Raw genomic sequence first — 15675 nt, forward strand, 5'->3', positions numbered from 1 at the left:
GGTTGGGGAGGGGGCACCCTTGAGCCAGGTGCTCACTTAGGGGGGCTCTTCGGTTGTTTGGCTCCAGCCCAGATCCCCTGGCAGGAGGCTGGTTCCCCACAAGGCCAACCTGCTGCCTGCTGGTCTCCCCTTTCTGAGACAGGAAGACGGAGTGCGACTGCAGCCGCTGGCCTCCTGCTGCTGGCACCTGGGCTGGGCTGTCCCCCCACCCACTGCGGGGAGCCCTGGTGCATTGTTAGTCACTCTTGTTTTGCCCCACCCAAGTGATGATGGCAAGCTCCAGCCTTCCATTACCTCATGCCCTGGGAACACCTCCTGGGTCATTGCCAGGCTTATGTGCAGGACAAGGCAGTCACCACTCCCACCAGTGACCCCACACAGGGACAATGAGGGAAGGGCAGCACTACTGCCTGCAGCTGGCTTCTGCCCCAAGGCTGCAGGGGACAGGGGACAGGCCTCTGGGGACCAGGCCTCAGGCTTGTGTTTAGGCTATGGGAGGTCCCGGCCGGAAAGATCCCAACCAATCTCCCATGTCCATGAGAACGTCTGACATTTACTCAATGCCCACTATGTGCCAGGCTCTGGGCTGAGTGCCGTACGTGATTTAATCTCATTTAACTTTACTAGAGACAGTTACTATCCCCACCCTCATTTGAGAGTGAGGAAATTGCGGCACAGAGAGTTTAGGTAACTTGTGCAAGGTGACACAGCCAGCAGTGCTGGACTTTGCACCAGGACACTGAACAACGGAACATGTGCTCCAGTCAGTGGCAGGCTTCATGCCTCCCTTTTTACAGATGGAGAAGTTGAGGCTAGAGGGGGAAAATGTGCAGGTTTTTTCCTGCTTTACCTTATTGCTGAAGAAAATCTACCTTGTCTTTTGTTTGTTTAACTCCGAGGTCACCAAGAAATGGGTTCAATCCCAGCTGAGTGACCTTGACCAAGGGACTCCGCGTCTCAGAGCCTCAGTTTCCTCGTACGTGAAATGGGACTACCGTTCTCTCCCTTGTGCATCTGCGGGGGATTCTCAGAGCAAAGGGGCCGGCAGCAGTGTCTGGCAGGGCAGGATGAGCAAACACTGCCTGGGAGCAAGTCACGCCATCACCGTCACTCCATCAACTCCCATAAAGGTCTTGAGGCCCTGACATTAGGGCATTAGAGTGACGGAGACCAAGACCCAGGAGTGTGGGGTAAAAGGTAAAGACTAACGAGAGGAGAGAAGTTATGAGTCATTCTCTCTCTTAGCTGCTTGTTCTGCAGTGTGGTTTAGCAGGGGTCTTTGGAGCGAGGATACATGAGCTCAAATCTCATAGCTACCACTTACTAGTTCTTGGGCTTTGGGAAAATGACTTGATGTCTCTGTGTTTCCATCTGCAAAAAAATGGGACTAATCATAGTGACAGTCCCATAGGCTCATGGTTGTGAGGGTTAACTGAACCAAAGCAGTTAGCACAGCCCCTGGCTTAGACTACAGGCAATGAGTCAGCACACACGTGCTGAGCACCTGCTATTGGCCAGGCTCTGGGGAATCATGTGCCATCTCCGTGATGATGTGTGTCCTTGAACAGTTCACGTTATAGTGGGGAGACAGGTAAGGGGCACATGGCTGCATGAGGAGTTAAGGACACTATGAAAATTAAGCCTGGAGTGTAGCTCTGAGCTTCCTAATGGCCAAGCCAAAGAGGGAAAGAGTTTACGTGGTTCTCACTGTCTAGAAGGTCATGAGACAGATAATTTTTTTCCTGGCCTCAATTTCCCATTGAGAGAGAAAGGAGATGCAGAGAGGTCAAGCCCCTCAAACTAGGTCACACAGCTAATAAACTAGTATTCCAATCTGGGTCCGCCCTGAGGGCTCTCTGCTGTCCAAGGCTGCTGATGACAGAACAGCGCATTGCCAGGCATGGCCAGCTTACTGCATGCCCCTGTATGGGAACAAGCTTCCATCCCCGTCCTTGCGTGGGTGAACTCCAGCTTGCAGCCCAGTGTGCAGTGGTCAGGGACCTTGGACCTGCACTTCTTGGTGACCAGGCCCATTATAGCCATTTGGAGGAGAAAACAGACAGTCTATGACATTGGTACATTAGACACACTGCCTAGGGAGGCAGTGTGATGAAAAACAGAATTTCCCACAGATTTGAGCCATAGGAAATTGCTGCTATTTGATGATTTTTGTTTATAAAAATGGCAATATCACACGGTTCGACCAATAGTATTTACTTAATATCTTGCCTTAAAATCCTATTTTAGACTTGCTTGTTCTCTTTGGCCTCTTCCTATAAAATGATATCCAATAATTCATGGGGTTGACATGCTAGTTATATTATTTTCTCGAATGAGTACAAACCTACTAACATTTTATAGGCAGCCATTCCTGTGCCTCTCTGACTGTCCTCCATGACAGGCAGTGGCCTGTGAAGACACAGAGGAGGGGACCAGGACCAGGATTGGGCTAGAGCTGGGGCCACCACCTACTAGGTGAGTTTACCTCCCGTGATGGTTACTTCTAAGCATCCGCTTGGCCGGGCCACCCTGCTCAGCTATCTGGCCAAACCTTATTCTGAATGTTTCTGTGAGGGGGGGTTTTGGGTGAGATTAGCATTTAAATGGATGGACTCTGAGTAAAGCTGATTGCCCTTGCTAATGGGGTGGGCCTTATCCAACCAGCCAAGACTCGGGTAGAACAGGAAGACTGGCCTCCCTCAGCCTGAGTGAGCTCTGCAGTGGCCTTTGGACCCGAACTGCAACATCGATGCTTCCCTGGGTCTCCAGCCTGCTGGCCCACCCTGCAAAATTGCATGAGCCAAACCTCTCTCTCTCTCCATACGTATATATATTCTGTATATATTATATCTATATTGATATCAATATATAGAAGCATTCCATTGGTTCTGTTTCTCTGGAGAACCCTGCTTAGTTCCCTCTGGGCGATGGGGTTGAGGTTGACCGGGTTGTGTTGAGCACTAGAGGAGGTGCTGCACCCCGGTAGGTGCTGCGCGAATGCCATCTCCTGCTACTATCATGGTTATTAATGTTATTACTATTAGATGGGGGGCCAGGGCATCTTCTGATCCCTGCCACACACCCTGACCTCCGTTGTACACTTGTCATTTCCCCAGAAGGTGCTTGTCCCTAAGGGGACATGTCCCCCCAGGAGCCTGCTAGTCCCATGTTCCCCGTGCATGCACCACGTGCCCAGGCTCAGGCTGACAGAAGGCTGGCTGGTGGGACAGCCAGGGCAGAGAAGCTGCTTGGAGAAGCTGCTTGAGGTTTGAGACCTGGGATGCCACGAGCGTTTGTGGAAAGAGCACTGGACTTGGAGCCAGCAGGACTGTTCTGGGGGCTAAGCGAGTTTTGCCGTAGGATACTCTTGGACACAAGGGTGATCATATTTCTCCACTCTTCTAAGTCACATGAAATGTGGCTCAGGATGTTCAGTCCCAGCACTTTAGGGGTGGGAGTGGAGAGAGGTTTCCTTTCTCTAAACTTGTACAGTAATGCTGGGAACCCCACACAGACTGATTATTAGGGCCGAGCATCTGGGCTTCCTTGCTTGGCCAAGGGCTGTAGTTTGCTGAAGGGCAAGGGTGCCTCTGCCTGTGGCTCCAATTCCCTTGGTGCCATCTGGGCCAGGGAACCTTCCCTGGGCTTCTGAGGCCCGAGTGTCCCACCTGACCAGGGCGCTATGCTCAGAAGGGCCTCACACTTGGTCTCATACCCTCTGTCACTACCTTGAAATTCTGAACTACGTTTGAACAAGAGAACAACATTGTCATCATGCACCAGGCCCTGAAAATTATGTAGCCAGTCCTGCCCCAAGGGCCCAGCCATGTGTCATCATCCTTGGAGACGCCACTCCCCCAGTGTCCTTCAGGGGGGTGGGAGACCCCTTCCTACTGCATGTGGAGCCCACCACCCTCCACCACGTGCCCATTCTTGGAAATCTCACCTCTCTTTCACCCTCTGGAATCAGCCCCTTTCAGACAAGCCAGTTCTTTGTCTCTGAACCTAAGATTTTGAAAATAGTACAGCCCCTCACTGTCCCATGGACCAAGGGCACCTCAGTCCTCTGGGGCACAATGCCCTCCCTTCCTTCTTGGAAGAGAAACGGCGAAAATCCTTTTACTCTTTCCTGGGCAGACTTGAGTCCTCACATGGCTCGTCCCTCCATCAGAAGATACTCTGGAGTGCTGAATAAATGGTCGCTCGCTGCCCTGCCTGGGTGCACAGCCTGCACGTGGGCCCTATTGCTGCCACTTCGCAGAAGATAAACTGAGGCCCAGAGAGGTGCACAGACTCGCTCATGGTCACAGAGCCTCCCAGCTGCCCACTCTTCTCAGAGTTTCCGTAGCCCTGGCCAGGGAGGGGAGAGAATGAGAGCGTGAGTGGGTAAAGTTGATGTCGTTTTTGTTCCTCTAAATGAAAAGCCTTGGCTCAGTTTAAAACCCAGAGAAAACTCAACTATTTCCCATTACACACCTAAAATACGGCAGTCACGGCCTCGGGAGTTCACATGCGTATCTCATTTGCTCCTCACGACAGCTCCATGAGGTGTTGTGTTCATGCTCCTTTTTAACAGATGAGGAAACTGAGGTTCCAAGCGGCTGAGCACCCTGGCCAGGCTCTCGCAGGGGGAGAGCGGCAGCCCCAGCGACATCATGCTCTGCCATCGGGAAGGTCCATGTGGGAGAGCAGAGGTGCTCAGAGGATGGTTTCGATTTTCCAGCCGTGGTCTGACCACTCATGTTTTCAAAAATTAAAAATTAAATCTTGGCTCTGAACCGAGGGCGAAGAAGCGGTGCTCTGTTCTTGGAGCCCTGCCCGCCCGCTCACCCTCGTGAATTGGGGGTTCTGTGTCGTGAGGGAAATGGCGATTGCAGCTGCCAAAACGCGCCTCACACTCCCTGCGGCCCTTGAACCCGAGAGTTATTGCTGTGGGTAGAGAGCGGTTTGCCCCCGCGTTGATGGATTGGGAAAGGCCTTGACATTCCGGGGTCTTCCAGAAACTTCATCCAGGTGCAAGAAAGAGCGGTGTGCTTGAGAGGGACCTGCCAGCGGAGGATGAGGTCAGGAGTCCGAGGACGATGCTTATTCGGGTGGGAGTCTGCAGGGGGGGCCAGGCCGCCCCACGGGGATGCCAGAGCTATGGCTCCCCCAAGAGCCGCGTCTTCCTCGCGCTTCCTCCTTCCTCTCCCATCCAGACCCAGACAAATCTATTTCTGAATAGTTTCCACATCTGCTCGCTCATCAGCCCGTTCAGGCCTCATCCTGCCTGGATGCTGCCGTTGCCCCTGCCAGGTCTCCCCGTCTCTGGTCCCGCCCGGGCCACACTGGTCACTGCAGACCCCACCACACTGAGGGGCCCCCACTGGGTTCACCCAACACACTGGAGCATCTGACGGCGGCCTGCCCTCAGCCTCCTCTTCTGCCACCTGTCCACGCCAGTCACGCCAGACCAAGGAGGTCCCTACCTCTGGGCCTCTCTCCCCCACCCTCTGCTGGGACACCCCTCCCCCTTCCTTGCTGGCCCCCTGCCACCCCACCCCGGACTCAGAGCTCCCCGGGGGCAGGGTCTAGTAGTCCCAGTTTCCATGTCCCAGGTTCCCAGCTTTACATGTTTGTTGAATTAAAATAAAATGAAAATAAATTTGCATGTACCCCCCAGGACTCCAGGCCAGCTCCCATGGAGTTTAAAGCCCAGAAACCGAAAACGAAGAAGAGAAAATTCTCTCATCAGAGCTCCGCTGTGAATTCAGAATCTGATTGATTTACTGTCGTTGTTCAAAAAATATTTCTTGAGCACATACTGTGTTCCAGGTGCGGTACGGGGCTCTGGGCTAAACACTGTGTGGTTGGATGCTATTACCTAAGGCGCAGAAGGTGGAAATGGCTTCCTGGAGGGCAGAGACGAAACAGGAGAATCACAAGTCCGTGAGCAAGTAGCTGTGCAATCACAAAGAGGCCCAGGGGACCATGGGGAAAAGCCAGGGGCAGCGAGAGGGTAGAGGGGCCACCTTGGCGGTATGGTCAGAGTAGGTGTCTGGGAGAGGGAGGCATTGAAGCTGGGGTCTGAGGGCCCCAGGGAAGCACTGCCCAGGTGGAGGGGCTGGCGCGGGCAAAAGCAGGAGGTGGGAAAGTGCTTGGTGCTTTTGAGGGACAGGCAGGGGCCCGCGTGGAGCCGCTGCAGTGGAGTGCGGGACGAGGAGGAGGGCCGGCCCGTGCAAAACGCAACCTCAGGCCTCCTCTCCCAGCCCCCTTAGAGCTCAGGACCTTTCTCATCCTGGAAGACTCTGGACTTTGCACAAAAAATGATACTCTCTTCTGGAAGTATGTGCTGCCTCCTTCTTCTTCCCCCTCTAAGGGGTCTCCACCCTGCCAGCCTCACAGCTGTGGCCTGTGCAGGAGGAGGGGGAGGGCAAGTCCAGTGGAAAGCTCACTCTCCAGGGCCCAGAAAGACTAAGAGTAGCCCGCAGACTTGGCCTTGGAGCTGGTGTTTTCATGAGCCAATATTTTTGGGAGAAACCAGGGCACACTGCAACGCTGGGGAACAGCTGCAGAGGAACACTTTCTGTCCGCCATGCGTGCTGGGTGGCGAGGGGAAGCTGAGCAGCCCTCCAGCGTGCCTGGGGGCCGTCTAGCTTAGCAGTCAAGAGCCTGAGCCCCGGAGCCCAGCTCCTGGGCTTCAAGATCATTTCCCCAAGTGGCAACCAGTGACCTTGGATAACTTACATGACCACCCCAGACCTCCCGTTCCTGAAGTATCTATGAAGGGGAAAATTGTACATAGGGTCATCAGATTAAATGAGTTAGTGAATATCCAGTACTTGGGAAAGTGCCTGGCCCATAGGAACGGCTTAATAGGTTTCAGCTATGATCTTTATTATTATTATTATTATTATTATTAATAACCAGGCCTCTCAGGTGTCTGAGGACTTGCCCACATGCCACCAGCAGAGAGCGATGCATGAAAAGGCCACGAGCCTCCACGTCCTTTTTCGGAAACATCCACAGCAGTTTGACATCGGAGTGTCCAAGGTGAGTCTGGCCTATTGCACACAGCAGCTGGTTCCCCAGGGAAAGTTCTCACAGGGACTTTATTGGGTACGCGGACAGGTAGCTGGCCTGTCTGTCTCCTCCTTCCCGAGTGTTCCCACCCAGGGGAGCGTAGGTGCTGTAATGGAAATCCGAGGTTTATGTTCTCATTAAACATGATGAGCAACCCGTCTCATTTGTGTCCAGCCTCATTTCATCCAGTTATCAAGCTCCAGGCCTTCACAAAACCAAAAAAATAAAAAATGAAAAAAGTTAAAAAGCTCCTTTTACTGTTTGTTTGTTTTCCCTCCAACTGTTTTCTGCTGATTTAAAATCATGTGATTCAAGTGAAATATGATCCATATGTCTCTGATTCATTTACTGATCAACTAATTTATGACTGTAAAAATGGCTTTGAAATGACAAAGTTTCCTACAAAGTCTCAGCGTCATCATTATTTACACTTGGACATCAAATGGCTCTTGTGACATATCTTGCGGAGCGGCTGTGGGGCTTTTCTGGTTAAGACTTTGTTCTCTTTTGGATTCATGATGACTGCTGCGGGGCTTTTTCCTCTTCTTCTTCTGCCTCCTTTTCTCCCTGTCCCCATTCTTCATCCTCCTCTTCTCTTATTTTTGGTGAAGTTTCAGTAGAACTCGAGTCCTGAAAACTTGCTTGAGATTTGGACTCGGCATGGTGCGTGACGTTGCCTGTGAACCAACCAAACGAGCCCACATTCCAGTTGCACACAGCACCGCTTCCTAGAAAACCAGGGTGAATGCGCCCCTGAACGCAAACAGGAAGGTGGGGTGGGCCTCCAGGAGGGTGGGGTGGGGAGGACATTCAGAGCATGCTCAGGCCCAAACTGGGGGGGGGGACCCTAAGATTTCAAAACTGGGAATCAAAAGGTCTAGGGATATTTTTTTGAGGTATTTGAAGAGGGGGGGGGAAAGCCTAGGGAAATTGGTTGAATGCTTTTAGGAAAAAATTTGTTTGTTCAAAAGTAAGAAATTAAGGGATCCAAGGTCAAGGATAGATTTTTGTCTTCCTGTTTATTTTTATTCTGGATTCTTCCCTCTCTCCACATCCGGTTCTGTGCCATGTGCCCTGGAATTTTCTCCCCCAAGCCCTCTCCCTGTGTTCTCCGTTCCTCCCCTGCCCACCCACAGCAGCTTTGCTCTGTCTATCCCAGGGCCTGAACACACATTCACCGCTTCTCCCCAGCTGCCTGGCCCAGCCTCCGCTCTGTCCCGGGGGAGCGTCCTAGAGTTCTGCTCAGAGCACGTCTGACGCCTAAAATCTGCCCACAGTCGTGCTGTGCTTCTGAGCCCTTCCCCCGCGTAGTCTCTGTGCTCATCATGGCTCAGTCTGCTCCCACCTCCCTTCTGGGAAGGCTGTGCCCTACCACCCCGCTCCCCAGACGGGGCAGCTGAGAACCAGAGAGACAGTCACCCATAGAGGGAGCAGGCAGTGGTCCAGCCGGATCCTTTGCCCTTGACCTTGGGTGGCTGCCTCTCCAGGCTGCCTGCAGGAGCAAGTCCCCAGGCCTGAAGGCCCTCGCGGCCCCTCTCTCCCCACTTCTCCGCTCCTCTCCCACACGTGCTCTGGCCTCCAGCTATGCCAAACTATGAGTTCACACGTCCACGCCCGCCCGGGCACAGGCTGTTCCCGCCGGTCGGTAACGCCCTCTCCATGCAGCCCCAGCTCCGCCCGGCACGCTCTGTTCATCCTCGGGACCAAGCTCCCGGCCTCCTCTTGGGGGAGCCTCCCTCGCCTGGGGGAATCCACTGCCTTTGCCCCTGGGCACCCTGCTCCCCTTCTCCCAGTTTGCGTGGCGCTGGCTTCCTCCTTCAATACGAGCAGTGAGCAGGTGACCCAGACCTGGCCCATAGCCAGTCAACGGTCCCACCTCTGTGGAGCCGCAGTGACTACTGAGAGGGTGGCACGTGACTCGAGCAAATCGACAACACTCAGTCCTGGGAATTTGGCTGAAGCCAAAAGTAAACAGGGACTTTCCTTTCAGAGGTGCTGCTAACCATGTTGACCTTGGAGAGTGCCCCCGGGGGACATCTTGCTCGTCAGGGAGTGGAGCCTTCTTCACAATAAAGTCAGTGTGGCTGAAAGCCCGGCCTAACGCTGGGGACAGAGCCCTGGAGAGAGCCGTGCCTGAAGCCAGTCCCCCGGAACTTCTCAGAAACATGAGCCACAATCAGTCTCTTGCCCCACTCCTGCCCTTCCCCCCACCAGAGCCAATTTGTGTTGGACTCCTGTGACTTAATGTCACTTGTCATTAAGAGTCGTGAAGAATGTCCGAGTTGACATCTTTCTCCTCCGTGTATCCTCAGGACCTAGTACACACCTCTGTAGTTTCTTATATTCTCATCCAGTCGCAACTGTCTCGTTCATGAATCTCTGCGACTTGACTCCACGCTTCTTGAGACTAGGGATGGTGGCTTCCTTCTCGCTGTTGTCTTGGCACAGACTAAGAAGCAGCATCAAGTTGGCACTAAAGTCACGGACTTTGAAGTCAGCCAGACCCGGGTTCAAATCCTGGCTCTGCCACTTGCTGCCTGCGCAGCCTCGGCCAAATTCCTTCCTTCACCTCCTTGAGTCTCAATTTCCTGAACGCTCATGATGACAGGTCATTAAGAAGAATGAGGTCACTTCCACTGGCCTTAGCACAGTGCCTGGCCTACACGAGGCATTTAATAAATGGTAGCTATGGTTACTATGACACGTTGGTCCAGTGGAGTCAGTCCTGTGAAAATCACAGGCACCCATGGCAGTGGCACGGGCCAGGGGTGGGGACAGTTCACACACAAGCATAGCCACAGTTACTGCAAATGGTGGCAGCTTTGCTCCTGGACATGTGGAGACTCAGGGCTGGGAGGAGTTCAGCAGCTTGGGAGAAAATGGGCAGCTCCTCTCAGCCCTGCCTCTGAGGCCATGCGATTGTCGGGGTGAGAGTGGACATGGGGGTGTGGCAGAGAAGGAAAGTCCACCCGCCCAGGGTTCTCCCCCTGACCAGCCCTCACCTCCTCACTGCAGACTCGGAGTTCAGGGTCTTTGCCCTGGGCGGAAGTTCATGGTTAGGAGCTCAGGCACTGGAGTCAGGCAGTCCTGAGTTACACCTTTGGCTCTCTACCTTCCTAGCTGTGTGACTCTAGGCAAGTTACTTACTCTCTCTGAAACTGTTGCCTCATCTCCAACATGACTTTTCTAGTGGAAAAATGAGATCATGTAATTTAAGCTCTTAGGCCAGTGCCAACAAATGGTAACTCTTATTTTCAAAGACTAAAATACAACCCGTGAGGGACTCCAACTCCCTGCTGTCCTGGCACCCAGGCTGGCCATTTGGAGGGTAGCCGGAGCATGGACTCCAGGACGGGCACTCTCAGCCCTGCCCTCTAGGCCACTGAGGTGGCCGACAGCATGGATGATGGGGTCCAGTGCTTGCCTTGGCGTTCTGGCTCTTACACTTACCCTGCAAGTCATTCAGCTTCCCTATGCCTCAGCTGCCTCACCTGTAAAATGGAGCTGACAACAGTATCTATCTTATTGGGGAGTTCTGAAGATTAAATGGCTTAATACAAGCCATATACTTAGAACAGTGCCTGACACATGGCAAGGGGCCATGAGTATTTTCTAGAGTAATTTGATGACTACTCATTGCACTAAGAGATCTCCACCTCCAAAGAAAGTGAAGCTGAGAGGGAAAGGAGGTGAGGAGAAGAGAGAAGTGGGGGTGGTGGGATGGGAAGGGTGAGAGGGAGGGAGAGGAAGACAGAGAAGGAGACACGAAGAATGGATCCCAGCTCCTGGGTCGTGTGGTCCGTGACGCCAGCATCACTCTTTTCTGGGGTGTATGATAGTTACACGAGCTAATGAATTCCCTTCGCTGCTTCCACGTTTCATAGACTCTAACACGCTATCGATCGCAAGATGCACCATGGTTTAATGTGCAATGAACTCCCCATGGATTGCAAGCGATGCTAACGACGTTAAGCATGTTTAACGATACTACAGTGTGGAGACTGGGGGAGGGTGTCCCTGAAGAGACGAGTACAGCGGTGCAAACTGGGCTTCTGTTTCTCCCAGAAGAAAAATTCGAGTTCATTCATATGCTCTTTCTCCCCACTCTGGAAACACACCCTGAGCACAGAAGGCCTGTGGCACCTTCATGTTTTACGGAAGAGTTATTTGGAAAGAGAAGGGGGGCGGGGGAGAAAACAGCCCATGCCTCTGTGGACATGGAGGAAGGTGCAAAAACAGTCCCATCTCGTAAGCAGCAAAGCTGCGAGCCCTGGGCTGGGGCAGAGAGTGACAGTCTCAAGAGGCACCTACTATGCACCAGGGACACTTACGCTTCACATCAACCTTGGAGAGAGCTGCGGCTGCCCCTGTTTTACGGCAGAGGAAAGTGAGGCCAGCCTCGGTTAACTCACTTGACTGAGGTCAGGCAATAGGGCACCCCAGGGCCAAGACCCCGACCCTTCCCAACCGGTGACATCCTTCCTCCTGTGGAGCTTGGCTGACTCCCTGCGTTTGTTCCTAATTATCCCTAAAATTGTCAAACCAGACCCACTGCAGTGAGAGGAGAGAGCAAAAGAGACACAAAGCCATGCTGTCTCTGAGTGACGAAGAACAGTGCTCACCTCCCAGCATTCTCAGAAATTCAGGGGGAAAACGGGACCTTGTTGCCAGCCGCTCATCTCTCTCTACGGCTGGTCCATTTTTATCTGAGCATCTCTGGGATCCAGGCCTGGGCTGTCATCGGCTCACAGCATGACCTTGGGCATGTCCCTTCTCTCCCAGGCCTCAGTGTCCCCAACTGTAATGTGATGGGAACTGGGGCTGGACAAGCTCACTTTTAAAGGTTCTTCCAGGCCAAACATAAACAAACCTTAGTCACTAACTTCACTTAAGCATTTTACAGTTTGTAAAGATCTTGCTTGGTCCTCCTATTTTTCTGTTGGAGCACATGTGACACTGTCGTCGCTCGTGGCATTCTGCGCACGATTCCCACTGGCTAGCTGTACTTTCACACTTTCCATCCCACTCGAGAGAGCATATTAACATGCAAATGAAGAAGGTGACATTGGCTAGGGTTAACCTTGGATACACTCTAAGTTATATAATTTAAACCCAAATCACATGAAATATCAGTGCTCTGTCATAAGCCAATAATGACATTGCCAGGCTTCTCCCAACTGACTCTGACCCCAAGGTTGTCTAGACACAGTGGATTAAAGCCACGGCTGTAATGAGCCCTGGAGGAGACAGCACAGGCTTCACGTATGTGTACGGAGCCGCAGCGTATTAATAGCTGGTGTCCGGATTCCTCCTAGGAAGGGAACTGTGTCTTAATATGGACTGAACTGGGGGAGGTAGCGATCCCGAGGGCCCTGGGTGTCAGAGCTTCCAAGAGGAGAGCTGGTGGTTCTGCACAAGATAGGATGAAGACATGGAGTCCCCAGATACAACCCAGGAGGTAGGAGGTGAAGGGGAGAGGGGAGAGGAGGAGAGGACAGGAGCCAGTGAGGGGCTGTAAGGCTCTGCTGTGTTGATGCCTCCCTGCCCTGTGATTCCCAAAGGTTTAGATACTCTCCTCCACTGCCTCAACTGTGTGTGTGTGTGTGCGTGTGTGTGTGTGTGTGTGTGTGTGTTCAGAGAATGGGGCCGTCAGACCACACACATGCAATCACAGTGCTGGAGCCAAGCAACGTGGTAAATGATGGGACCTCAAACCTCTGCAAATTTGTGGAAATCTTAGAAAGTTCTGACCAGTCAGATGAGGTGGGTTTGGGGGTTTCAGGCCATCCTAGCTAGAGCAGAGGTGCTGTCAAAGCCCCGTCTGACATCCAGACTTTTACCCATTTTGCAGATGAGGAACCAGGAGGGCTTTGCCAAGATGGAGCAAAACTGGCTCATTCCTTCCATGGGGTCTCGACTGGGTATTTGCTCCCTGTGGTTGCTGCTCCCGAGTTCCTCCATCTCCTCCTCTTCCAAGTCCTGACTTACCCATCAACTTCGTAAATCTCTTGGGTGATCCTAGCCTCCGCCCTTCCCCAACATTGATCTATTTTTTCATTTTTAAATAATCTTAGATTTGTAAGTGTTATGAAGATAGTACCAAGAGTTCCCATATACCTTCCACCCAACTTCCCCTAATGTGAACATCTTCCGTAACATTTGTCTAAACTAAGAAAACGAATGTGACACCATTGACTAAACTACTCGCGGAGCACAGACTTGATTGGAATTTCACCCGTTTTTCCGCTGATGTCCTTTGCTTCAGGACGTATTCCAGGGAACTGTGTTAAATTTAGTTGTCACGTCTCCTTAGCTTCCTCTAATCGTGCCAGTGCCCCCGTCTGTCTTTGCTTTCCGTGCTGTTGAGCGCTACACACGCTGGTGCCGCTGGTGCACATATCTGCTCATCAGAACGATCCAGCGACTCGCCCACGTGGGGTCAGGGCTGTGAGAGGCAGCAGCAGCTCAACAATGAGGCAGGAGAGTCCCTGACCTCGAGGAGCTCACCGGCAAGGAGACTAGCCAGAACCAGACCACGAAAGCAGGGTGATAGAAGCCGCGGCAAAGGGGGGCTCGGGGAGAAGAGCTGAGCCCACAAGTGCACATGGAAGGGCCGGGGCCTGGGGCCAAAGCACAGAGTGCCCTTGGCCAAACTTCGGACTGGGGTAGAGCGACAATCCTCCCTCAAGGCGCTCCTGCGATTACATGGCAATCTTGATTAACTGGGCATCTTTGCCGAGTGGGCAGGGACGTCGTCCCACAGTGCAGGAACACACTTAGAGACACCCGAGCCCCACCTGTGACAGGCAGGTATTAGAGGGTGAATTGTGGTTCCCCCAAAATACACTGAAGTCCTAACCCCTGGTGAATGCGACCTTAATTGGAAACAGGGCCCTCGCAGATGGAATCATATTAAAAGATGAGTTTATACTGGATTAGAGCAGGTTCTAATCCAATGACCAGTGTCCTTATAAGATGAGAAAAATCTGGACACAGATGCACAGGGAAAATGCCATGTGACAACAAGGCAGAGATTGAAACGATGTGTCTACAAGCCAAGGAGCGCCAAAGATTACTGGGAGCCACCAGACGTGGGAAGAGGTAAGGAAGTCCCCTTCCCTAGAGCCTGGCCCTGCCGAGCCTTTGAGTTCAGACTTCCAGCCTCCAGAAATGTGAGAGAATAAATTTCTGTTGTTTTAAGCCACTGGTTTACAGTAATGTGTTATGGTAGCCCTAGGAAACTCCAACGGCTCCTGGTGACCTCCACACCCTGGTATTCCTGTGCACACTCCCCTCCCATGCGGCGCTGCCAAGGGAGACGGATGTCACTTCCAAGATTAGGCTATCAAAGACTGACTTCTGGCATCCCCCCCCCACCCCCCGTCTGTATGTATCTTTTTGCTTTCTTGCTCTGATGAAGCAAGTTGCCGTGTTGTGAACTGCCTCGGGGAGAGTCCCACGTGATGAGGAGCTGAGGGTGGCTCTGGTCAACAGGCAGTGGGGTGCTGGGACCCTCCGTCGCATGCCCAGGAGGAACTGAATCCTGCCAACACCAACATCAGTGATCTTGGAAGCAGATTCTTCCCCAGTCCATCCTTGAGATGGATGACTGCAGCCCTGGCCAACACTTTAATTGCCTCCTTGTAGCCACCTTGAGCCAGAGAATCCTGCTCAGCTGTGTCCAGATTCCTGATCCACAGACACTGGGAGATCATAAATGTTGTTCTGAGCTGCTGGGTCCGGGGTAGCTCGTTATGCAGCAATAGATAGCCCGTATACCATACAGCAGAGATTGTAGCTGGGTAGAAGCATAGCTCCATTGTGTACAAGTTTGTACATTTTTCAGGAGAGGCTGGAAATCTAAATTTTTTTAATTCAAAAATTTACAATTAGACCAGTATTTCTCAGTCAAGGGCTACTTTGCCCCCCTCGGGACATCTGGCAATAGTATCTAGGTGCGTTTTTGATTGTCATGACTGGAGGGTGCTACTGGCTTCTAGGGGACAGAGGCCAGCAATGCCGCTAAACATCCCACAGGAGAGAAATATCTGTCCCAGAATGTCAACACGATGCACAGGACAGCCCCCTTCTCCCAGCAAAGAAACGTCTGGCCCAAGATGTTCACAATGCGACTGTTGGGAAAACCCAAATAGAAAACATTGCATGAACCAAACAAACAAGTCTGCTGATTAGATTTGGGGGTGGGGGGGTCCCAGGTTGCAATTCCTGCTATTATGATTTTTCGTGTTATTTCATGGTGTGACTGATTTCTGATACAATCAGAGTCAGTAGGGCCAGAAACTGCTTTATTCTCTGTCACCATTTCCTTTCAACCCTTTCAGACGCCTCCCTCCCCTGCCTCTAGGTGATACTTGGGTTTTCTGATCACTTTCAGGCATTAGAACATACCATTTTTCAGCTATTAAAACCTCAGCAACAGCTAATATCAAAACTGCGCTCCCTCAGGCCACTCAAAAGTTCTTTCCCCTCCTCATCTGTGACCTCACCTGAGCAGTCTTCAGATCAGCCCTTAGGGAGAGAGAGGGGTCAACCAGGACTGAGTTAGGAAAACAGGAACCATGCCAGGTATTTCCAACAGAGGGGCCTTGACAC

Source organism: Lemur catta, chromosome 5, assembly GCF_020740605.2.
Source record: "Lemur catta isolate mLemCat1 chromosome 5, mLemCat1.pri, whole genome shotgun sequence".
Lineage (NCBI taxonomy): Eukaryota > Metazoa > Chordata > Mammalia > Primates > Lemuridae > Lemur > Lemur catta.